The following is a 25822-nucleotide window of genomic DNA, read 5'->3' as shown; positions in this document are numbered from 1 at the left end:
CAGATTTCTCACCACCATCGACTTTTCACAACCGTAAAAGTAAGTTGAATTAATCCATTATTTTTATATCTAAGTTATAATAGACTTTCTTGCATAAGACAAAATTCACCTTTTTTGGTCTACAGTTCTTTGAATCCTGACACATGCATACATTCATTTAACTACTACCGCAGTCCAGGTGTAGGACACTTCTGTCAGCACCCTAAATATTCCCTTTTATTTTTTTGTAGTTCTCTACTCCCTCCATCCCCTCATCTCTTGTCCTTATAGTTTAATCCATTCTTTTTTCAAACTTTACCTCTTTAATTAATAAGAAAGAAGTTTTCTGAGCCGTAACATGCCTGAAGACGTGTGTACAGCTGTACATTTCTCTGAAGTGGATACTTCCGTGCACCCTGGGCACATCCAGAAGCAGAAAATTGCCAGCACCTCAGAGGTTCCGGTCACGCCCTCCCCGCCACCCTCTCCCTTTCCCCGCCAGAAACCACTATCTCTCGTTTCAACACCATACGTTAGGTTTGACCTGTTCTGTACTTGATGTAAAGGGAAGAATTCATCAGTATTTGAATGTTTGGCTTTTTTTTTTTTTTTTTTTTTTAAATGCGGGGAATTCTTTTGATTGTTTCTGTTTTTCAGTAAAATCAATACTTGCCACACAGTCTTGCCTGAAGTTTTAAGTTAACTGTTCAGCATTAACAAGAAGTGGATTCTTCAGGGTGCCCGGCTAGCTCAGTCGGTAGAGCTTGTGACTCTTGATCTCATGGCAGTGAGTTCAAGCCCCACTTTGGGTGTCAAGATTACATAAAAACCTAGGCGGCTGGGTGGCTCAGTTGGTTAAGCGTCCGACTTCAGCTTAGGTCATGATCTCACAATTGGAGGGTTCGAGCCCCACATCAGGCTCTGTGCTCACAGCTCAGATTCTGTGTCTCTCCCTCTCTCTCTTTCTCTACCCCTCCCCTGTTCGTGCTCTGTCTCTCTCAAAAATAAACATTAAAAAAAATTTACAAAGAGAAGATTATATTAAAAAAATCATTTTAAAAATGAATTTTCTAGTAAATTATAACACATTTAGCTTCGTTAAATAATTTTTCATCTTTTTCTTCATTGTTTATTATTATACAGTTTGGGAGGCTAATACAGCTGTCTCAAATTTCACATCTGAAAAATCTCTACATCTCTGTCAGGAGTTGAACCTGTTGCTTATTGAGATTGTTGGTATTTATTTCAGGAATTGTTACAGTCTCTCTGATCTGTCCTAAAATAGTGAGGCATGAACTGTCCCCGGGTGCCCACTCTGCCATGTGCACCTCCCTCAAGCCCCCAATTTTCATTTGTTTTTAAACAAGATTGTGAGGGGCGCCTGAGTGGCGCAGTCGGTTAAGCGTCCGACTTCAGCCAGGTCACGATCTCGCGGTCCGTGAGTTCGAGCCCCGCGTCAGGCTCTGGGCTGATGGCTCGGAGCCTGGAGCCTGTTTCCGATTCTGTGTCTCCCTCTCTCTCTGCCCCTCCCCCGTTCATGCTCTGTCTCTCTCTGTCCCAAAAATAAATAAAAAACGTTGAAAAAAAAAATTTTAAACAAGATTATGTTGCTGAGACTAGTCTGTTTTTGCAGGTAGCTCTTGCTCGTCTATTTTCATTTCTGTACAGTGTTCCACTGCGTGCTCGCTTAGCCACCCTAACGTGAAAAGAGAATTGGGTATTTTCAACATTCCACTGTTAGTATCGCAACTGAGAACAGGTGTGAGCATTCTTGTCTGTGACTTTTGTTTGACTCATCTACATAAACTTCAAAAAAAAATTTTTTTTAATGTTTGTTTATTTTTGAGAGAGAGAGACAGCGCACGAGGGGTGGGGAGGGGCAGAGAGAGACCGAGAAACAGACTCTGAAGCAGGCTCCAGGCTGTGAGCTGTCAGCACCCAGCCCTATGCAGGGCCTGAACCCACGAACCACGTGATCATGACCTCAGCTGAAGTTGGACACTTAGCCGACTGAGGCCTCCCCTTGATACTATTAAAGTGACTGTTTTTCATTTTTTTAATTGTTACTGCTATCGAAAAATATAGTTGATTTTAACATACTTATCTTGGGGCGCCTGGGTGGCTCAGTCGGTTAAGCGGCCGACTTCGGCTCAGGTCATGATCTCGCGGTCTGTGAGTTCAAGCCCCTCGTCAGGCTCTATGCTGATAGCTCAGAGCCTGGAGCCTGCTTTGGATTCTGTCTCCCTCTCTCTGCCCCTCCCCCGTTCATGCTCTGTCTCTCTCTGTCTCAAAAATAAATAAATGTTAAAAAAAAATTAAAAAAAAAATATATATATATATATAACATACTTATCTTTCACCGGTCGACTTTGCTAACTTGACTTAGTAATCCTAATAATTTTTCTGTAGTTTTCTCTTCAGAGTTTTCTATGTATATAATTCTGTCATCGGCTGATCATTGCAGTTTTGTTTCTTCCTTTCCAATCCTCATAACTTTTACTTCTCGTCTTATTGCACTGGCTGGGACTTAATAGTCTGCTGTTGAGTAGAACTGGCCATTTTCTCTTCTTCCCAAACTCAAAGGAAAAGTCTTCCGAATTTCTCCATTAGGTATAAAAGTTGACTATAATTTGGGGATTACAGAAGTTCCTTTCTACTCCCAATGTACCCAGAGTCTGTGTGTGTGCACGCTCGCACTTGTTTGAATCATGAATGAAATTGAACTTAATCACTGTATCTTCATCTATGGAAATAATTACATAGTTTGTTTTAAGTCTGCTAATATTGTGAACTATACTGAATGCTTTCAAATGTGTAAAGCAACCTTGCATTCCTGGGAGAAACTTCATTTGGTCATAATGTATTACTTTTGATACATAATTGTAAATTTGCTAAAATTTTGTGAAGAATTTTTGCATATTTGTTCATGGAGGATTTTGACCTGTAGTTTTCAGTGCTCTCTTCTTCACTTTGGTATGAGAGTGATGTTGGCCTCATATAATGAGTCGGAAAGTATTTCTTTATCTACATTTTTCTGGAAGAGTTTGTATAGAATTTATACTATTTCTTCCTTAGATGTTTGATAGAATTGCCTAATGTGGTAAGTAGAATTCCAAGATGGCCCCACAACCTCCTTCACTCCCCTCCCCTGCCAGGGTGCACACTCTAAATCTCACTGTGATCTCACTCACTCTGATCTCTTTGATCGGGTTTGGAAAATGTCATCCATTCTCTCTTCAGGTATTTCTTGGGCTCCATTCTTTCATCCTGTCTTTGGAGATTTCATTTACATACGTTAGCCATTTTCATCACTTTCCCCATTGTCTAAGCTATCCTTTTTAATATTTTTCTTTCTTCGTTCTCTTTGTATTTCTAGATTTTTTTCTCCTCACCTGTTTTGTTTTTTTTTTAGTTTCTTGATATTTGCAGCAGTCGCTGGGCCATTGTCACGGTGTGGTGCCTGGAGAAAGGCAGAGTCCCAGACGCCACCCCAGACCTCGGCAATCCTAGTCCGCACCTCCAAATGATTCGTGTGCGCGTTAGCGTGCGTGAAGTGCTGTTCTAGTTCACTAAGCCTCTCTGCATCTGTTTTTAGTCAGCTCTCAAACCCTTCTATGCAATTTCTGATTTTAGTTAATTTGTTTTTTCTTCTAAAGAATAATTTGAGGGACGCCTGAGTGACTTAGTCCATTAAGTGTCTGACTCTTGATTTCGGCTCAGGTCATGATCTCACAGTTCGTGGGTTTGAGCCCCACATCAGGCTCTGTACTGGCAGTGCAGAGCCTGCTTGGGATTCTCTCTCTCTGCCCCTCCCCAGCTTGTACACATGCACACGCGTGCACGCATGCTCTCTCTCAAAACAAAAAGAACAATTTGATTTTTTTCTTCATGGATTTTAGTGAAATTCGTCTTATTTTCCTTTGTATTTTTTTAACATTTGTTAACTCCGTTATGTTAAAGCTCATTCTGAATTCTCCAATATCTGGTTCTAATGTTGGTTCTTTCTGTTGTCTTTTTTTTCTTCTTGATTTTGATCATTTGTCTTTTGTTTTTCCCATGTGCCTGATCATTTTTATTAAATGGTGACCATCATTTGTGTAAAAAAAAACCCAAACAAAATGAACCTAGAGATGCTAGTCAGTGAAGTATCATCTTCTGGGTAGAATTAACTTGCATCTGCCAGGCTCTGTGGTAAAGCTTGGTTATTTTGATTGATCTGAGAAATTTAATTGATCTGCGGAAAGTGGCTCCAAGTATGGAGCTTATGGGCTTCTCTCCTCTTGGGGATCTTGGTCCCTCAGGTTCTCACTACCTTGATAGTTTTTGATGTTGAAACAGGACATATTATACATTTTACTCACTTTTTCTAATTGTTCTTGGCAAGATTGCTGGTCTGATAGAAGCTAGTTTGCCTCAGCCAGAAGCAAAACTCATTACATAAAATCAGCTTTCAGGTGCTTTTTCTTTTCCGCTGTCTTTTACCTTTTAAACATAGCCCCTTAACATCTTCCTTACGTTTTTAGATTTTAATAACCTGGTCCTGGTTTAGCAGAACCTTTTTTTTTTCTTTACATGGTAGAGCAGTTTCAGGTTCACAGCACAGTTGCGAGGGAAGGACATAGACTTCCCATATACTCCCTGCCCACACGTGCACAGCCTCCCCCAGTCTCAGCATCCCAACATCAGAGTGGTACCTTTCTACATGGATACATCATATCACCTACTTTTATGTGAATACTCCTTTAAATGAATACTGGTATTAATATAAATATATGCCAGTTTTTAATGTTTTATAGTAGAGCTCTTAATAATGAACTAAATTATATGTATTTCTTAATCATTTAAATCACCAAGTGGATAAAGCCCGATTGAGTTTTGTATTTGCATAGGTTGGTGGGGGGGGGGGGGCAGTTCTCCAGTCTTTTATTGCCTGCTGAAAAAAGAGTATAACTCACTTAAATTTATAATGGAAATAAATTAGGCAGTGTATTTTCATGAACAAGATAAAGTAAAATTTATTTTTCTCTTAGCTTTTGCAAGATGATTAATGTATAAGAGATTTAATAGTAAGATCACCTAAGCTAAATGAGAGCGACCTTAGACTTTTAGACGAAAGGTCAAATTTGCATGTTTTTATTTTCTTTTCGATTGAGTCTTCCTTCATTAGTCTTCATTAATCTTAAGTAACTCTAATAGTGTTTTCAAATTGTCACTGAGATTCTTAGTCTGCCTAGAAAAGGTCACTTAAGTTTTAAAAGTCTTTGGATCCTTATCTGTCAATTCCAGACTTTTTTCTTTTTAAGAAAATTTTGATAAAAAATAATGACGTTGGGATGAAATCTTTAAGAGGCCTGTGACTTGAAGAACAATCTTGAGGTGACAAGAGTGGCTGTTGGAATGTTCATATTGGTTTGAAGTATTAAATTGTGACATTAAATCCACCTGCTTGCCTGTCTCACTTCTTGGAACCAGAGAGTAAAATCATGTCTTTAGATACATGTCAGCATAAAAGAATCATAACTCCCTTAGCTGCAGTTTCTAGAATATTTACCCTGAGGATAACGAGGCCATGGTACTCTTCTTGACTCAGCCCTGAGGAGTGTGGGTACGTGTGCCTGAGAGACGTAGAAGGCCACCTTGGGACAGACAGAGACAGCTTTGCTGAAACTGTTCATAATAGGTTTCCCTGTCAGGGACTGAATTTTTGCTGGAGGTATTCAAACCAAGGCAGGGTGGCCACTTGGAACAAATGTTGGGTGAGGAATTGTTCTTCAATCACATACAGAGCTTATTCAGTGACATGTAATGGCTCTCCCAAATTCTAGCTGCATAAGAGTCCAGAACATACTTTTATTATTTTTTTAAATTTTTAAATGTTTATGTTTGAGAAAGAGTAACACAGAGTGCAAGTGGGGGAGAGTCAGAGAAAGAGGGAGACACAGAATCTCAAGTGGGCTCCAGGCTCTGAGCTGTCAGCACAGAACCCGACGTGGGGCTGGAACGCATGAACCGTGAGATCATGACCTGAGCCGAAGGTGGCTGCTTAACCGACTGAGCCACCCAGGTGCCCCCAGAACATACTTTATTTTAAAAAGCAAAACAGAAATATAGAATATAGCTTTGTCACTTTTTCTAAATATTTCTACAATTTTTTGTTGGAGTGCATCAAGTTGTCTTCATGGAAAGACACTTTTACTTCCTGGCACTTAGACCTTACTTCATAACATGATTACATTACTTACAGAGTCTCGTATTTTCTTTCTTTTTTTTTTAATGTTAATTTATTTTTGAGAAAGAGGGAAAGTGAGAGGGAGAGAGTGCACGAGCGGGGAAGGGACAAAGAGAGGGAGACACAGAATCTGAAGCAGGCTTCAGTCTCTGAGCTGTCAGCACAGAGCCCGACGCGGGACTCTAACGAACTACGAGATCATGACCTGAGCCAAAGTTGGACGCTTAACCGACTGAGCCACCCAGGTGCCCCCACAGTCTCCTATTTTCAAATTAAGGTTTTTCTTTGGGGGAAAGGTAAAAATATTTTTAGGAGTCTTTGTACTCTAGATTGTCTAGTACTCTTTATTCTAAACTGATTCCTAAACACGCATGGGGAGACTCTCCTTTTCTCAAGGCCCTTTTCCTTTTTACTTCTTTCATTATTTTTTTTTGCTTTTACAAGGACTCTTCAGATTCTTCTGCAATTAATTGTATTTGATCCCACCACATACAGTTAATCTTTTAAATTCTACTTTTCTGGATATCATTTCTTTTTTGACTTCCATTTTGGATAGAGTTTTTAGCCTAACCCTAGTTTTGTTCTATGGATTTCAGATCACTTAACGGTGCATCATGAAGACTGTAGTAACAGCAGGTTACTATATAGGTGATCTATACCCAGAGAGGAAGCTGGGAAACCTTCTACCTTGTGTGAGCTTTTATACAGATGGCATTCATTTCACAAATAGAAAATTGAACTAAATGATCTCTAAGACCCCTTGAAGTTCTTCGTAATCTTTGATTCTCTCTCATACGGTTATAAAACCATAAACTATATTTTAAACTATATTTTAAAACTATATTTTAAAAATCTAGGTGCTTTCTTTTTGTAGATCATTGGTATGTAATCTGCATTTCCCAATCCTTCCATCTTTTACTTTGTTACGAATCTGAAAACTTTCTGTCTGTATGCTCAGTTAATTGACTGACGAGGACTACTAAAACACAATAATTAAATCAGTTATTTATGGGGGCTCCAAATGGCAGCAGTGGGACCAGCTATGCTAGAGAGAATAATAGGCCCCCGAAGATACCACATCCTGATCCCCAAACCCGTGGATGTGTTACTGTATGTAGTAGAAAGGCCCTCGCGCATGTGATTAAGTTAATGCGCTTGAACTGGCACATTGTTGCAGGTGGTGTGGGTGGGCTCTGTCTTCACAAGGGTTCTTGTGAGAGGGAGGCGTGAGGGTTAAAGTTAGAGGGAGGAGAGCGGAGGACACGCGCAGAGGATCAGAGCAATGTGCTTTGAAAATCAAGAAGGGGACCATGAGTTAGGAACGCAGGCGGTCTCTAGAAGCTGAAGAAGACAAGGAACAGATCCTCCCTTAGATCTTCCAGAAGGAACACAGCTCTGCTAACATCTTGGTTTTAGCCCATAAGACCCCTGAGACGTGTCACTTCCAGAACTGTAAGATCATAAATTTGTGTTGCGTTAAGCCACTAAGTTTGATAACTTGTTACTGTCACAATGGGGAATGAATATGCCAACAATGGGGTTGTTTGAACTGAGGGCATCGTCTAGCTCTTTGAGACAGGGAAATTGATTGCTTTCAGCCTTTAAGCTACCCAGAGTGTGCTGTGCGGCTAGATGACAGCTGTTTGCTCCTAGGTCTGTGAAAACTTACCCTGATGCTACCCACCCGGCACAGTAATCTATAGGCCTAATCATAATAATGTCCTAACAAAATAACAGTAAGAATTAACATCCATTTAGCCATCAGTGTATGTCTGACATTGTTCTGAGCCCTTCGCGTGTATTATCTAATTTCATTCTCACAAGTTATTACGGTCATTTTACACATGAGGAAACTGAAGCTCAGAGTGATGAGTTAACTTGCCCAAGCTCACACGGAGAGAGAAGGTCCTGCCTTTCTCTCTCTACCCTGAGGTCATGCACTTCCTTCCAGTATTCTTCATGCGCCCACAACACCCGGCTGCTGGAGATCCCAGCATGCACCATGTTCATTTCCTCTGCGTCAGGCTCCCTGGAGGGATCAGCACGTGGAGAGACCTGGGAATACAGAAAACTTGGGACATTTAATGAGCCTAACGTGCTCAAAATGCATGATATTTAGGACAGCAAGGCACGTTGCAGTCTTTGGTTGGGTTTGGTGGGGTCTGCAAGTGTATGAGCTCCATGAATGAGCCAGGAGCCACAGGCAAGCCCTGGACAAACAAGGCCTTGTCAGCCGTGTTGGGTGGCCTCGGACTGTCCTGTGGGCACTAGGGAGCCCCTGAATAGCAGTTATCACGTGTTTGTTTTTGAAAGCTCATTCTGTGTGCCGTGCCAGGAAGCCCAGTTAGGAAACTGTACAAGGCAGGTTTAGAGACTAATAGGTGAGTTTAAGAAATCTCAGGGACTTATTCCTGAGACCTTCAATCAGTATTTTTCTTTCGGACCTAATAACTGCAGGCATTAGACTTAGCTACATGTCAGCATAGTTATTCTGTGTCCAGTGGAGAATATTCATTTGCTGTACAGAAGGTCACTTAGTTGGCCTTTGATTGATTCCAGGCTCACGGACAAATATTGGTAGGCCAGAACATTTTCCAAGGACCCTTGAACATGCCGCGAATTTAGGGCATTACATCTCGTTTCTGCCTTTGTTCCTGTTGGTGCTGTTGGTGTTCTGTTTCTTAATGGTCATGAGATTGCTCCCTAGACCAGGCCTAGGCCTCTTGTACTCAGAAGGAGAAATGCCAGACCCCGCCAGACCCCTACCCTTGTCTGTTTCCCATCCCTCCCCCCAACATGATTTTATCTCCTCCCAAACTGTGTCTACGTGGCAGTTACAGGACTGGCTTTTCCCGTGTAGCCTCTTTATCATCTTCTGTGTTTTTGTTCTAAGTGCCATAAGATAAGCTTATCGCCCGTGTGTGTGTGTGTGTGTGTGTATGTGTGTGTGTGTGTGTGTGTGCGTTGTGAACTGTGGAAAACTCTGGATTTGGGAGCATTTGAAGAAACTGGAGCTCTGATTGGATCATTCTTTTTTAAATCCTTTTAAAACTGAGTACTTTTCCTCTTATCCCACTTTCACACTAAAAGAGTAAAGGAAACCGGTGATAACGTTTGGAGCTTTGAAGAATGTGAAAATGACAAGAATTGTTTAGCCTCAGTTGTGTGGAGGGAAATCTGCCACCGCCACTAATACCGTGGCCTTGCCAACACTAGGAGGCCCTTTGGTTGTTTACCATCTTGAAATTGAAGTGTTAGAGAATTTACCAAATGTGATTAATTTGGAGTGAATGAAAGCAAAATGTTGTGTCAGGATCTCATGAAAGAAAGTAAGTGCTGTTTCTCAGAAGAAACTCTTCTTGGGGGTATAAGAAAGATACATGGATATGGAATGATACAGCGGACTTACGCAGGAACTCGCCATCCAGGAAGCTGTCCAAGGGACCCAGTGAAACAAACACCTCGGGAGAGAGGTATCACTGGTGAGATCTTTATCAGTGTTCTCTGCCATAAGTGACTTTTGAAGAATAATCATGCTCCCGATTCCTCTCAGCCTGACTCATTCATTCTTTCGGAAAACCGCAACCTTCTCTCTGTGTACCCTTGCTGCTCCCCTTAACTTTCTGCCCTCTGAATCTGACCTCTTGCCTGCCACAGAGCACTGCCTGACTTTTCCTTTAGTCCTGATTGACGTTGATGAGCTGAATTTCATCATCATGCATATCAGTTTTGTGTGGTGAGACCCACAGGACGAGACATGTACTAGACACGTGTAGACCGTAACTCCAGGATGGAGCCATGTTGTGTTTTGGTCAAGATGGTGAAGATAAGACAAGAAAGACACACGTTTCTGTTGATATCTAAAGTCCTTTCATATGTCCCTTCTGTTAATGACGAGCCGTTGTAAGAAAAAAATCAGTGATGAGTATGTTTTGGAACCATGGTTTGTCTTGGTATTTCAGGTTTTGTAAAGTAAGTCAACTTTAGGACAACGAAGAGTCAGATATGATTTGAGAGCCTTGAGTTCGATGGTAACAGTTTTTTGTGCTTTTGTAGTCAGCTTATAGAAAATCATTAAACAAACAAACAAACAAAAAAACAACTCCTGGGACGCCTGGGTGGTTTAGTTCAGTTGAGCATCCGACTCTTGATTTTGGCTCAGGTTATGATCCCAGGGTTGTGGGATCGAGCCCTGCGTTGGGCTCTGTACTGAGTGTGGAGCCTGCTTGGGATTCTCTCTCTCTCCCCACCTCTTCCCTGCGCATGTACTCTCTCTCTGTCTGTCTCAAACAAAAAAAAAAAAGAATTTTTTTGTTTTTGAGAAAAAATACCCTCATCTTGTTTCTTATGATTGTTTAATGTTTTGTTTTCCTTTTGGCATTTATTTTTATCTTGTTTCTCTTCTGAATTTATAATTATGACAAAACAGTAGGAAGATATGTCGTTGTAAATTTTTCTCTCCGATGCGGAATGGTGGTAGGTATTATGGTTGAGATGGACAGAGTGAATTTTTATTAAATAAAGAGAATATAAACTCTATCCTTTGGAAAGTCATCTTTATTATATTTTAGTCTAACGTTTTTTCAATGGTGATCACATACCTTGTTTTATGTAAGTTTCAGAGAAAATTGCACGGATCTACATAATTCTTTTATGCCTTTTATATGAACTTGATTTATTAAAATTGTAATATTCAATTTGAATTCACTTTTTATTAACAACTTTAGAAGTGAGTAGACTCTTTGGAGTAACTTCTACAGATAAAGAATCTTATAATGACCTATCTTATTTTTTTATCTTATTATTTTTCAGTGATAATACGGTTCATTAACAACTTCACATTTATAACCTTCAAAGGGACCTACAAGTGTAGTTCTAAGTACTGGAGCTAATATTAAATGCATATGTAGGTCAACACTATATATTTGGTAATTTCCCATAACATGCTTTTCTAACTCCTGCCTCTTGGAACCATGTTTATATCACAATTAAGGAATAAAGTATCAAATATGAGCAGATAAGCATTCAAATGGATAAAATATACTGTACTAACTATGTCCTGATATCTTATAATCTAAGATGAATGTCCTGATTCTTTCTGTTTGCTACACCCAATAACGTACCTGTATAGAAATGGTCTATAAAATGAGAAGTTATACAGGCAGGGAAAAGAAACATAGTCTATGCTTTTCATGCACTTTGTCTCAGGTGATTCTTCCAACAATACTTTTAGGTATTACTTTTTTACTTTGCAGATGAGCCCGCCGAGGCTCAAAGGAAAGCAGATTTGCACAAGATTTCATAACATTTAAGTGACAGTGCCCAAGATGTGGGTTCTTCTTTCTGACTCTGCTCCATGCTCTTATGAACCATAAAATAAATATTTATCCCAGAAATTCCAAATAATTTTAGAACATTTTGACCAAAAAAGTACTGGTTTCCACAGTTTTATTTTTCTATTATAGCAGTGAGTATATATAGGTCCTAGAAAAATTGTAAACTTCTTAAAATGATTTTTAAACTTACAGAGAAGTTGTAAGACTAGTGCATCTCCAGCATAGCGGAGCCTTCGCGAAGCTTCAACACTTGGCTAAATTTGCTTTCTCTGGAGAGTTGGCTAGACAGACATACAGACAGACTGGCTGATATTTATCCCCTGAACAATTTCAGAGTAGATTACTGCTTAATAGTTAGTGAGGGTTTCCTAAGAAGGAGGATCTTACATAATCATTAGTGGTGTTAACCTTAATCAGGGAGTTCAACATGGATACAATACTTTAACCTACAGTGTTGATTATAGTTTGTCAAGAGTCCCAGCAGCGTTCTTTGGAGTCACTGTTTTCCAATCTAGGACACAGTTCGGGATCAGGTCTTGACTTCGTTGCCACATCTCTTTAGTCTCCTTTAACCTAGACACTAACTCAGCTTTTCTTTACCTTTCATGATATGTTGACATTTTTAAAGAATACTGGCTTGGTGCTTTATAGACTGCCTCTCAATGTGGGTTTCATTTTCCTCATGAGTAGGTTCCTGTTCTGTGTTTTGCCCTCTTCACCTAAATACATGATGTTCTGTTCTCAGTATCACATCTGGAGGCACATGGTGTTCTTTTGTCCTTATTGGTGGTACTAATTTTGATCACTGGATTCAGATGATGTCTGGTTTCTCCACCATATAGTTATCGATTTTTTGCATAAGAATTTTAACCCCCAGTATTTAACAGCATCATAAAAGAAAGAAAAAAGAGGCCTTGAAAACTCAGAAATCTTAGGTGGCGTGGTTCACACTTTCCATTTTTTAGTGGGTGGACCTCCACCGTTACCTAGTCTAAAAGACTTCCCATTCCTAAGTTTGTGTGTGTGTGTGTGTGTTTTAAATTTTTTTTAATGTTTATTTGTTTTTGAGAGAGACACAGAGCACGAGCAGGGGAAGGGCAGAGAGAGGGGGACACAGAATCCGAAGCAGGCTCCAGGCTCCAAGCTCTGAGCCATCAGCTCAGAGCCTGACGTGGGGCTCAAACCCATGAACTGTGAAATCGTGACCTGAGCCAAAGTCAGATGCTTAACTGACTGAGCCACCCAGGCGCCCCTTTATCTTAGTTTGAATTCATTTTAAATCTTTGAATTATTTCTAACAGTTTTTAATTCTTAGACTATTCTCTGTTTACACCAGGTACTTCAGAAGGAGTGTGCAGTGACAGGAGAACGTAGACTAGGAAAGGCAGAAATTTATTTCGTTGCAGTGCCTTGTGTGTTTACACAGCAGGTGGCACATGTACGGTTTTCATCCTCAGAAATGGAAAACTTGTGTGGGTCAAGAGGAGCTAGAAAAAATTGTGAGTGAAATATCTTTAATTTTTACGGGGAATTCCTGGCCCTGAGTGAAACGCTACTCCTGAAATGCTATGATACTAACTCATCAGCTCTGTCTGGATGTTACTGAGTGTCAGAGACATTCTGTTGGGATCAGAGGCACTGCAATGGCTCAATCACTTGAGTGTCTGACTCTTGATTTTGGCTCAGGTCATGATCCCAGGGTCGTGGGATTGAGCCCCGTGTTGGGCTCTGTGCTGAACATGGGACCTGCCTAAGATTCTCTCTCTCCCTTGCCCCTTTCCCCTGTTTTCACTCTCTCTAAGAAAAATTTAAAAAATAAATTCTGTTGGAATCAGAAACACTTTCCTTGCATGCTACATCCCTTTATAGCCTTTCCTCTCAACCTCAGTTGTCAGTGAAATCACAGAGAATCTCTGCAACCACTTTCTGGGTGTTTTGAACTTGTTTTGTTATGACAGTCAAATATACAAATGTGAAGGAAGAATTCTACAGGTAAATTCCAGTTGGTTCTGTAATCAAGGACAAAAGCATGTGATTGATATTACTAGGGCCATAGGAAGTTAATGTCAAGTAGTAATGGATGGATCTCTTCCCAACTAACTTGATAGTAAGTCTTCACAGGGGGCCCCAGGAGCCCCAAAGCCCCCAGAGAACAGCCCTCTTCATTCTTCTTACCAACTTAACCCAGAATCAGTCAGATGCCATTAAAATGACAATCAGTGTGTTCTCTAAAGTTTTTAAAAGGTTATCCAAATGAATAATTTGTCAGGTACCTGAAATCCTATCCCCGTGAAGAACATAAAAAGCACCGTGAAAACATTTAATTTGCTTTTACCTTCTGATAGCAGGGGCAGATGGGAGGTGACACGGTGGCTCTCTGCTGATACTTCTCACCGCCGTGCAGTGACCACAAAGTCATATGGATGGTAACGCCCCAAAATGTGGCTTTGGGGAGTAGTTGAAGTTTCTTGATCACTTTGGCCATCAGAACTACTGGTATCTTATTAAAAATTACCGTTAAAACAGCAGTTAGGATAGCATTAAGTAATATACCTAATATCAAATATACCTACTATCAAATGATGACATAATATCAGATAGACTTCTGTATGCAAGGGACTGGACTGGGCACGGCACCACATATCAGGGTGACTTCTGAGCGTTCCTCACTCTCAAGCAGCGTATGATCCAGAAAGGAGGCAAAGGATGACCTAAAGGGAGACTATACAAGGCAACGTGTCTCCACTGCTGTAAAAATGATACAAAGGGCTGTTAAAATGCAGGGCCTGATGAGTGGAATGATTGAAGTCACTGTCAAGAAAAAAGGGGGATATTTAAGCTGAGCTTCTCATTGTACAAAACACATTAGGAGTGCAGTACAAGATGTTTCTAGAAAATGATGAGAGGTTTCGTCCTTCTAAAATGCAAGGTTTGCAGTGAATAATGGGAAGCATCCTTTTGGGAAGTGGTTTGGGGCCAGTCAAGGGAATTTTGACTCTGTAATCACACACACAACCTGGTTAGCCCTTGAGACCGCTCCTAGAGAAAGATCTCAAGCTGAGCTGTCAGAAGTACATCACCCGTACTCCGTAGGCAACACCCACCACGTTTGAATAGAAGAATGAAAGGCACAGTTGCAGCACGATTTCAGTAGTGCTGGAGGAAACGGATTAGAAGCCATATGTAGGATGCATCAAAATGGCGGAAGGCCTCAGGCAGGAATGGAGATGGTGAGGAAATAGTGTTGCCATGAGATCAAATAGGTTGGCGGTGGATACAAGAATAGGCAGACGGAATGAACAAGAGAGACTTTGAAGGGAGAAGCTGGCGTGTACCTCGTGTGATGCTCACTGTGTACCTGACATGCCTGGTGCTTTACATACATTGATGTGTCTAATCTTCACAATAACCCTAGGTGATGACTGCGGTTATCCCTTTTTACATTTGAGGAAACTGAGGCACAGAGAGTATAAGTATCTTGTTCAAAGTCACACAGCTAGTAGTGGAGTTGGGATTCTTAATTTTTTTTTTAACGTTTCTTTATTTTTAAGAGAGAGAGAGAGAGAGTGAGAACATGAGTTGGGGAGGGGCAGAGAGAGAGAAAGAGAGAGAGAGAGAGGAAGACACAGAATCCCAAGCAAGCTCCAGGCTCTGAGCTGTCAGGACAGAGCTTGGCACAGAGGTCAAATCTCCCGACTGTGAGATTATGACCTGAGCCGAAGTTGGACACCTAACCGACTGACCTACCCTGACTCCGCTGGAGTTGGGATTTTTAAACCAAACGTTCTGGCTCTATACTCTGCTTCCCAACAATTTTCTCAATAATAAATTACAGTGGCCAGGAAGAAAGAAAACACAGTGCCAAAAATAAAGCTTTGAGAGACTTAATTAAAATACAGAATCCTTGATTTCTATTTTAAAGACAGAATTTTAGAGCCAAAATCTTCCTCATTTAAAGGCAAAGTGCCTTAACCAGGATGGCAACTTGAAAGGTGTAGGACTCTGTGTTCTCTGAGTCTTGGTGAGGGAATATTCTCGACCCAATGCCTCGTCCATGGTAAGGCCACAGTGAGTGAATGACAGGGGCCACAGGCAGACAGCAGTATTGCTCTGGCTGTACGAGGTGTATCTGTAAGCACTGAGGGTCAGGTTGTGGCATTGAGTTTCATCCCTCACCTGCCCCCTTTGCCGCCCCACTAATTGCCATGTTTTCCTTTCACCCCAAGACCACCTTCAAGTAAGATCCAGGGCTTACGTTCTCCCTTGCTGGGCCCACATTCCTTTTATACTTCGACTTTTTTGGTAATCTCTGTTGGAAACAAGTGAAAACCAGAATGAAAACGTTGAGGAAATTTACAGAAGTTAAAAGCCACCCTAGTCCCTCATCTTCAACTCTTTATTTCATTAGGTCTAGGTGTCATTTTAAAATATACATATTTTTCAGGAAACAAAACATTTATGTACCAAGCATTGATTAGGATGGTTTCCTAAACCTCTGTGGCCTACCGCGTCTCTTGCTTATTAATTAATTAGTATGGCGTTCTCTAATTTGACCACGTCTGTCTGCTTCTCCTTCCATAGGTCTTGTGGACTCTTCCTTTTCAGCATAAAGGCCTAACAAAACAAAATAGTATAAACTGCATGAAATTATGGGCCAACTATGCGCCTGGTACTCTATCAAACCCTGAGCAAGTGATGTCAGACGTCACTGGAAATAGAAAGAATGGGGGAAACAGTTTTCTACTGAAACTCTCCTACGGGAGTAGACTCTCTGTGGGTTGTAACTAGAACTTTGAGAAGCCATCTGAAATGAAGCTTCAGACTCCCAAAGATGTGCTTGTATAGCTGCCTTCTAAAGAGAGAGCCTAGGATGGGTATCGCTGCCTGTGTCACTGTTTTTTGCTCCTTCCCATGTAGGTCTCAGCCGGTCCTCTGAAAACGTCAAGTGTTTAAAGATCATTGACTTCCATGGTCACCAAAATAAGTAATTTGTAAGAAACCTTCGCCTGTCCCTAATTCTAGATCAATGGTTCTTCATAGGTTTTGAGAATTTGATTACATGTAATATTTACTATACACACATACATATGCACTCTTCCCAGGAAAACAACAGCAACAACAGCACAGATTTACCCGAAAATGTTAATATATTTTTGAAATACCCAGATATAACCATCCATGGCCTGTAGGAACCATGCGCATGGTGATTTGTATCACCTGATGAGCTTATTCCTGCCTCAGTTTATGTCCTGTCCACCGTGAGACAGCCACCATAGGACATTTCTCATAGATGGCCGACACCTACAGTGAATGTTTGTTGAATGAAAGGTTAAGTGCAGGCTGACCACATCATTGCTGATAAGGCCGGATAAAGACACTAACTCCCAGAAATAGGTTCATTTGTGAGAACAACACAGAGTGAATATGCTTCATAGAAACGTAACAGAGAAAAACAGATCAGAGACAAAGACAGTACTTTCAGAATCTGAGCTCATGGAAATCTGGGACAGAATGAAACACAGAGCACTGTGAGATTCGTTCATCTGGCCTGAAGGTGCAAGAGAATTCAAGGGAGCAGTTTGTAAGTGGCACTGAAATATAGTGATCTGCAGGTGAAATCATTGTTTGGATGTTTTGTTGTTGCTATTACTGTTTAGGGTTTGGGGGGTTGTGGAAGTTCTCCCAGAATATAACCATCATTTATAATGGAAAAAATGCAGCCCAGCCCCAAACAGCCAAGTGAAAAAGCTATAGGCCACCACTTGTTTAAAAGTTCGGAACTGTGGGGGCGCCTGGGTGGCTCAGTCGGTTAAGCGTCCGACTTCGGCTCAGGTCACGATCTCGCGGTATGTGAGTTCGAGCCCCGCATCGGGCTCTGTGGTGACTGCTCAGAGCCTGGAGCCCGTTTCAGATTCTGTGTCTCCCTCTCTCTCTGACCCCCCCCCCCCCCCGTTCATGCTCTGTCTCTCTCTGACTCAGAAATAAATAAATGTTAAAAAAAAAATTTTTTTTTAAAGTTCGGAACTGTGTTTATATTTCACTAATTTATTTTATTAATACTTGGCTGTACAACATGGTATTTGTCTTCAAAGTGAAACCGTGTTACTAAGAGTCTTGAAAATCAATATGATATAAAGGAGTGTTAAGTGATCCCTTCTACACGGTCATCTGTGGATACTAAATCAGCACCATGAAGCTTTGTAGTATTTTGTGTTTCGGAGAGTTAAAAGTGTAGCATTTACTTTTCTTGATTTTTAATACATAAAACAAAAAAGATACACTGGCATTCTTGATGACACCAGTAGGTAGTAAGTTGAATGTTCTAAAATTCCTACGCCTTAAGGAGATTCTAAAGGGAATTAAAAACCGAGCGGGAGTTTCTTGATCTGAGTTACTACATCCACAGGCTTCAGAGGATCTGGAAACCAACTAAATTGTGTAGAACAATGTAAGAGTCTGTACATAGTCCCCCCACCCCAGGGGAGGGACTCAGTTGGTTTTCATCAGATTCTTGAAAGAGATCCTTATTCCACAAAAGGTTAAGAACCAATTATATGGATTTAATGTCTTCAGTTTAAGAAAACAAATAAAAGGGCACCTGGCTGGATCAGTAGGTAGAGCATACAGCTCTTGAGCCTCGGGGTCATGAGTTTGAGCCCCACATTGGGCGTAGAGATTACTTAAGAGAGAGAAGAGAGACATAACAGCAGCAACAACTAATTAGGGGGAAAAAAAGGAGAAAAGGAATTAGAAAAAAAAGAAAGAAAACAAGAATAGGCTGTTTGTGTGTGTATATCTGTACACACATACAAAAAACCCTGTGTTTAAAAAACAAATTTCACCTGGGTAGAATTTACAGCTCTTAATCAACAGCTTTTAGTCAACACCTCGTGAATGTGGCAGCATCCCATCCAGCAGATAGAAGGCAGCTCTGAGGAGCCGTCCAGAATGAAAGGCAGAAGGAAGCGGGAACAAGGGAGTTATACTGGACAAGAATGCAGGTTGGTTACAGGTTTACTTTCCCTCAGGAGATGGCTGGAGTCTAATGAGGCAGATGAACGAGACCCCGGGCCGCTCTGGCAATTCCCGATTGACTGGTTTAAGAGTACGTTTCTGGGACAGCCGGAACTCTAATTAACATCTTCGTTTGGTGATGTGGGGCTTAGCATAAGTCACTCTGCTTGGGGCCTATTGCCTTTTTTTTTTTTTTTTTTTTTTTTTAACCACCTGTTTAATTGTTCAAATCATCAGTGTTTAGTTGTATTTTAATCTTGGCCTGGATAATTAACAGCTTAAAAAATTAACCAAAAATAAAATTTTTAAATGAACTTTTACTTTCTGGTTACTAGAAGGGATAAAATTTCATTACCGTAAAACACTGTGTTTTCAGGCCCAGTATTCCTTGGTAGGGCCCATGTCAGAGACCCTCCAAGCCTGATATAAGGGACCAAAGAAACTGTACCTCAGGACTTTGAAACTTAATTGTCTCCCATATCAAAAAAAATTTTAATGTTTATTTTTGAGAGAGACGGACAGAGAAGAAGCAGGGGAGAGGCAGAGGGAGAGAGCGAGACAGAGAATCCGAAGCAGGCTCCAGGCTCTGAGCTGTCAGCACAGAGCCTAATGCAGGGCTCAAACTCACAAACCGTGAGATCATGACCTGAGCTGAAGTCGGAGGCTTAACTGACTGAAGCCCTCAGGCGCCCTCCCGTATTTTTTAAGTGTGGGATTAAAGTTGGGGTTTTTTGCCAACCTTATGTCATCATGAGGACTGTCTTTGTGATCTTTCTTTTTTCTTCCTATTCATTCAGCAGATACCTAGTGAGTGCTCCTAGGTGCCTGACACTGTGGTGATGGGCAGCTTGGGTAAGGGCTCTCTTCTCATGGAGCTTACATTCTAGCTAGCGAGGGAAACAGCAAACAAACAAACATCAGCAAAATACCGGAGACTATGTTGCACGTTAATAGATTAATATACTAAATAATGACTGGGTGGATCCTTTGTGTTGATCAGCAAAGACCTCTCTGCAGAGGCGATGTCTGAATTTTGATAAGGATGAGGAGCCAACCTTGGCTTTCACACAAAGACCTTCAGAATGGATGAGCATGGAGAAACAAAAGGGAAGGCAGTATGGCTGAAATCTCTTAGGAAATGCAGTAAGGCAAGACGAACAAGGGTCAGGGCAGGTCAGACTTTATAAGCCAGAGTAAAATCTGGGGAGCAGCATAGGCCGAAAATGTAATGCTAATTCTGTAAGGTTTGGAGATACTGGAGGGTTTTGATTTTTGGTTTTTTGGTTTTTGTTTCTGTTTTTGTTTTTTTTTTGCTTTTGAATTTTTGAAAATGTATAGATACAAGCAATTGAAATGGAAATTTCCATATGAACCGAAGCAGTGGTTAGAAATCATCAGCTCATTGATGTTTTCAGATGCTGCTCTACAGCATGAACGCCATCATCATTCTTTGACTTTACGGAGACACACATCTGGTCACTTACGGAGAAAGTTTACAAGGGTTCCATCTTTGTAACTATAGCCGAATAGACACCTGTTAAGTGTTAGCTTGTGATAAGATAATGAATACAGTGATACTGTTGAACTGTTCCAGAGTTATGTTCGTGAGAACATACAAAGCACACACGTTGATAAGAGGAGCTAACGTTTATTGAGTGACTACTGTGTGCCGACACTGCCAGACATTTTGCTGACCTTTGGTCTGATCTCTGTCCTACGAAGGGTGGCATGTACATCAAGGCTGTAGATTAAGCCAGACTCTAAGTGCCAGCTTGGCCAAAGGGGTAAGCCCAACTTTGACACCTTCGATTGCTTTTCGTAGCTAGAACACTTGGTCCCTTCTGTCCTTGAGCACAGTCTTCAGAAAACACAGAATCTGTTGTGTTTGGGGAAAACAAACGAAAAAGAGTTGTAAATGCTACTTTCACAGTGCCTTTTGCTGATAGAGACTGATCTTATGGGTTACTCTTAAACAGCCTCCAGAACAAAGGGATGCTGTGTGTGTGTGTGTGCGTGTGTATCTCTTAAACATGCACAAACAGAATACGTAAAAATAACTTCTAGTTTTATCCCAGAATTCTTCACTCTTATGCTGGGGGTTCTAACATTAGATTATCACTTAACTTTATTCTTTAAAGTGATTGTTTTGAAAGATAAACTTCTAAAATTCCAGATGTGTAACATGTGAGCTAAGTGAATTAAGAGATTTTTTTTTTTTTTTTTTTTAAGAGTACTAACAGTTGGTCAGAGAATAAGTTCGGCCTCAGGTTTGAACAGAAAGATCTAGATAGATCAAATTTCGTTCTCTTCCAAATCCTACTATATAAAACTACAGTGCAGAGGTTTTTATTACAGGATTATTAACCCGCAAGGCTAAAGAAAACAGGAGAGGAAATAGCAGCAACAAAGCTGTGGTGGCAAGAAAATAGATGGATGGTTGACAGCGAGCTCACCTCCCTAGAGTATCCTAAACACCAACGTGGCAGTGCAGAAGAGCCAAAACCCAAACCGAGAAGCAGCCTTGAATGGCCCAAGAATCAGCTGGCGCCTCTGGAAGGAGAACGAGGCAAGAAGGGAGAGGACTAAAATAAGGAAAAGGGTAAGAAGAGGTTAGATGTCTCCATTTCCTCCCCAACTCGGGCTTCCAGGCGATAGCCCCTCACTCCCTGACAGAAGACTGGAAGCTTGTTCTGAAGGGCAAACGTACAAGAGATCTTGAGAGAAAGAGGGCCAGTAGGATGTGCACGTGTACATACCCTCATGCGTATAGAGAGAGAGAAAGAGGGAGGGAGGGAGGGAGGGGCGCTGAGAAGTCCCAAGATTTGTCAGCAAGCTGGAGACTGGGAGAGCCATCATATGGTTCTGGTCCACATCCAAAGGCCTGACAACCAGCACAGCCAGTGATGTAAGTTATGGTCCTAAAGCTGATGGCTCTAGACCCAAAAAGAGCCAGTGGTACAGTTCAAGTCCAAAGGTCAGAAGAGACCTGTGCCCCAGCTCAGTCAGTCTGTCAGGAGGACTTGCCCCAGACTCAGTCTTTGGCTGATGAGATGAAGCTCTCTCACACTGGGGGGTACAGTCTGCCCTATTCAGTCTACCAGCTCCAATGTTAATCTCATCCAGAAACACCCAGGATATTTGGCCAAGTGTCTGGGTACTCCATGGCCTAGTCAAACTGACACATAAAATCAACTATCACAGGACTATATAAGAAGGTCCCTGGACCGGAAGCCGCTGGGCATGGTTGAGGGCGAGGGGGATTTGGTCCACATAGATACGGATACCTCGTGCTCTCTTTGTTTCTTCATGCAGCTAGGGCCCTGGCGTTCATGCCTGCCTTTACCTTCCCAGCAAGAGTTTAGAAGAGTTTTTTGGGAAACCCAGCCAGTCCAACACTGAAAAGATGCTGGCATCAGAGTTTCCAGAATCAGTCCAGCCAGGTCACTCTCTAGTAAGGCCCGTATTGGCAAGCACAGCCATAGGTAGGCTCAGAACTTTCCATCAGTTTTAGTCTCTACATTGGTCTCCTGGGGCAGCCGTAACAAAATACCACAGACTTGTGGTGGCTTAAACAACGGAAATTTTTATCTTACGCTTCTGGAGTCTGAAAATCCAAGATCACGATGCTGACAGGGTTGGTTTCTGGTGAGACCTCCCTTCCTGGCTTGTAGATGACCTCCTTTCCACTGTGTCCTATCATGGCCTTTCCTCTCCTGAGTGCACAGTGAGAGAGAAAGGTCTCTGATCTCTCTTCCTTTTCCAGTCCCACCCTTACAAATTCATTACCCATAATTACTTTTTGTTGTTGTTGTTGTTGTTGTTAGAGTAGGCTTCATGGCCAATGTGGGCCTTGAACTCACAATGCTGAGATCAAGAGTCATATGCTCTACTGACTGAGCCAACCAGCCCCTCCCCTTAATTACCTCCTTAAAGGCCTTATTTGTCACATTGGGAGTTAAGGCTTCTACATATGAATTTTGGGGGAGACAGAGTTCAGTCCTTAACAATCCCTTACCCTTAAACTTGAATAGGCAATCAAGGAGTTCCAGAATCCTTTCCTTTCTGAGGAAAACCACCAAATAACAAGAAGGACTGGGCCAAAACCAACAAAAGAGGGGGGATCGGGGTGGTGGAGAAACAGGACTATTCAGGGAGAAGAAAACTTAAAAAAATATATATCTTTGATATTCTCAGAGAAGTGAGAAAAGGTATATTCATAACACAATATCAGGATACCATAAAAAGAATGATTTAGAGGGGCGCCTGGGTGGCGCAGTCGGTTAAGCGTCCGACTTCAGCCAGGTCACGATCTCGCGGTCCGTGAGTTTGAGCCCCGCGTCAGGCTCTGGGCTGATGGCTCAGAGCCTGGAGCCTGTTTCCGATTCTGTGTCTCCCTCTCTCTCTTCCCCTCCCCCGTTCATGCTCTGTCTCTCTCTATCCCAAAAATAAATAAAAAACGTTGAAAAAAAAAAAAAAAGAATGATTTAGAGAACAAAAGCAATACTTAGAAATTAAAAACTTAGTAGCAAAATTTAAAAATTCAGTGAAGTTGGAAGATAGAGGAAATCTCCAGGAAACAAAAAAAGAAGAAATTACATAGAAAATAGACAAAAAAGGGAGATTAAAGGACCAATTCCAAGAGAGCCCAACATTCAAATAGCAGGAATTCCAGAAAGACTGAACAGAGAAGGGAGAGACTGTCAGGGAAATGATTCAAGGGCATTTCCTGTGTCTGAAGGACATGCCATGCCAGACTGCAAGCAGTTACACTGGACCCAGCATTATGGATGAGAAATAAACTGTACGTCAAGACAAGAGAGCATGTCTGGCCACATTCGAAGGATCAACAGTCAGAATGGCTTCAAGTGACAAGTGGGTGATGCCCTCTCAATTCTGAAAAAACTAAAATGCTTTCCGTCTTAGAATTTAATATCCTACCAAAGCATCATTCAGCATGTTCCTGCTCAGGAAGCTTTCTTTTTAAGTTTATTTATTTTGAGAGAGACCTCTCAAAGGCCAAGATCAAGAGTCGGACGCTCAACCGACTGAGCCGCCCACATGTCCCTCAGGAGACTTATTGCCTGTCTGGGCATCATCAAAACAAGAGAATACACTAAGAGAGAAGATCTAAGATAAAGGAAACGAAACAACACAGAGGGGTGAACAGAGTCTGCAGAATGGCAGTGGAAGGGAGAGCCATTCGTCAGTACTTTAGAGCAACCAGACTCCCTCAGAGCAGACTTGAAAGCTCTGGGAGAACCTTCTTCAAGAAAATGAAAAGGATACGTATTTAGTGGGAATTAGCTTCTTGAAACTGATTTGGGTCAGTGGAGGAGAATTTGAGATTGAATTGGTGATAAACACACAGACAATTAAGCAAATATGTAAATGAGGTGTTTTGTTTTTTTTAATTCCAAGGAAAATAAAATATACAGGAAAGGACATATAATCATAGTTACGACACAGCTGAATTCCGACCGGGATGTGTGTGGTGTTGCTGTATTGGGCAGAGGAGGTGAGCAGGCAGGGCAGGGACTAGAAACTCACTCGCCATAGTGGGAAACCAGTCGATGGTATCTAGTGCTAAAAAGTTTAGGGGCACCTGGGTAGTTCAGTCAGTTAAGCATCTGACTTTGGCTCAGGTCATGATCTCACAGTTCATGAGTTTGAGTCCCACATCGGGCTCTGTGCTGATGGCTCAGAGCCTGAAGCCTGCTTCAGGTTCTGTGTGTGTGTCTCTTTCTCTGCCCCTCCCCCACGTGTGCTCTGTCTCTCTGTCTCTGTCTCTCTCAAAAATAATTAAAAACATTAAAAAAAAAATTAGAGTCACCACGAAGACATGTTATTTAGCAATGTGGTGACAAAAGAATATACCAAAAGAATAAACTCAGAGAGTCAAAGGGGAGTTACTTCTAAGGAAGCAGAAAGTGGAAAAGGAAGCTGGGAGACTGTGGTGCGGGTTGACCCTTTTAGATTCAATATGCGTTGCAAAACCAATTATATGAAAAAAAAAAACTGACCAATTGCCTCTTCAGGGGGTTAGGATTAGCAGAGATACTAAACACAGCAACAAACACATGGAGAATTCCCAAGACAAACACCAAAGCATACTCTCCAACCTGGAAATGTGTTGGAGGTACACGGGAGTATAAAGAGCTAAGAAGATGCTGTAATTAAAGGAGAAAGAAGTAAAAAGAGCACAGAGCGTTTCCCTACAATTAATAGGTCGATAAAGACCTTCCAGCGTTGCTGTGAAGTAAAAAAAGAAGTTTATGCTTCTTGGCTCTTGGGGAACCGAGAAAGCCAGTAGATGGAGTCACTGCATGAAGGAAGGGGGCTGATTGCTGATAAAAACGCACGGAGCAGATATTCAGTAAATATTTGAGTGAACGAGTGCTTATCATTAAAACGTAGTTGCGAGCACTTTGAAAATAGAAACCACTATATAAATGTCAAAAAAAAAAATGTTTAGACTCTGAGATTGATTAAAGTTCATTTAAGCATAACTCTTTTAAAATCATCACAGTCAAGGCAGTTGATTGAGCTTTTTCCAAGGTACTCTTGCCATTTCGCATCGTAAACTTGCAGGGATGTTAGATCTGGAGGCCTTTTGTCCTTTTGTCCTTTTGTCCTCTCCCAGTGGAAAAGCAGAAGGAACAGGATATGCACAGTAAGTGGATGGTGGGGTCCTTTCCTCTCTGAAGAGGGAAGGGAAAGAAAGAGGCAGAGAGGAGAGCCGGGCGCTTACGGGGAGGCAGCATCCTGAGGCCGAGCGGACAGGCCCGCGCTTCGCCTGCAGGCGATCTCTGTGGCGGACCCGGCCCCCTAAGGGTGGAGAGGGAGTTTGGCAGATGGGACAGCGATGCTTCAGCTGCCGTGCAGTCTGTGGTGGTCAGCGTGGTCAGAGTACCCCGTTTGGCCTGTTTCCTCAGGCCTTAAATGGTCAGGACGGTTATTTGGAACCAACCGTCTGGGCATTTTTTCCTGTTTGTGTGAATATGGGTTCATTTCTACGAAAACTTACATAACACGGATTATAAATAACTGGGGTTCTTTGAGGTGTTGGACTGGGCTCAAGGGAAGCCTCGTTTTTCATGTTCCTCCTGCCTTGCCCTTGCTCTAGTTTCATGGGCCCTCAGCCGTCACCCCTGCCCCCTGCTCCCACCCACTCACATACGTACCTGTGCCTTCTTTCTGGTGAGGACAGAGCCAGCCTCAGAGATTGTCCCCGACTAGCTGCCTGTGCAGGAACCTTGCTGTACAG

The 25822-nt window shown here is 41.8% G+C and overlaps 1 protein-coding gene across 8 annotated transcripts in view; it reads left to right on the top strand.

The window, feature by feature from the left end:
• The window catches only part of CDKAL1 (CDK5 regulatory subunit associated protein 1 like 1), a 706407-nt gene that overhangs the window by 494318 nt on the left and 186267 nt on the right, over window positions 1-25822 (top strand). The gene's annotated exons all lie outside the window — the stretch shown is intronic.

This window comes from Panthera pardus, unplaced genomic scaffold (assembly GCF_024362965.1).
Source record: "Panthera pardus isolate Hobbes unplaced genomic scaffold, ASM2436296v1 HiC_scaffold_17, whole genome shotgun sequence".
Lineage (NCBI taxonomy): Eukaryota > Metazoa > Chordata > Mammalia > Carnivora > Felidae > Panthera > Panthera pardus.
The sequence above is the reverse complement of the archived record's forward strand: the minus strand, read 5'-3'. Positions and strand labels throughout refer to the sequence as shown.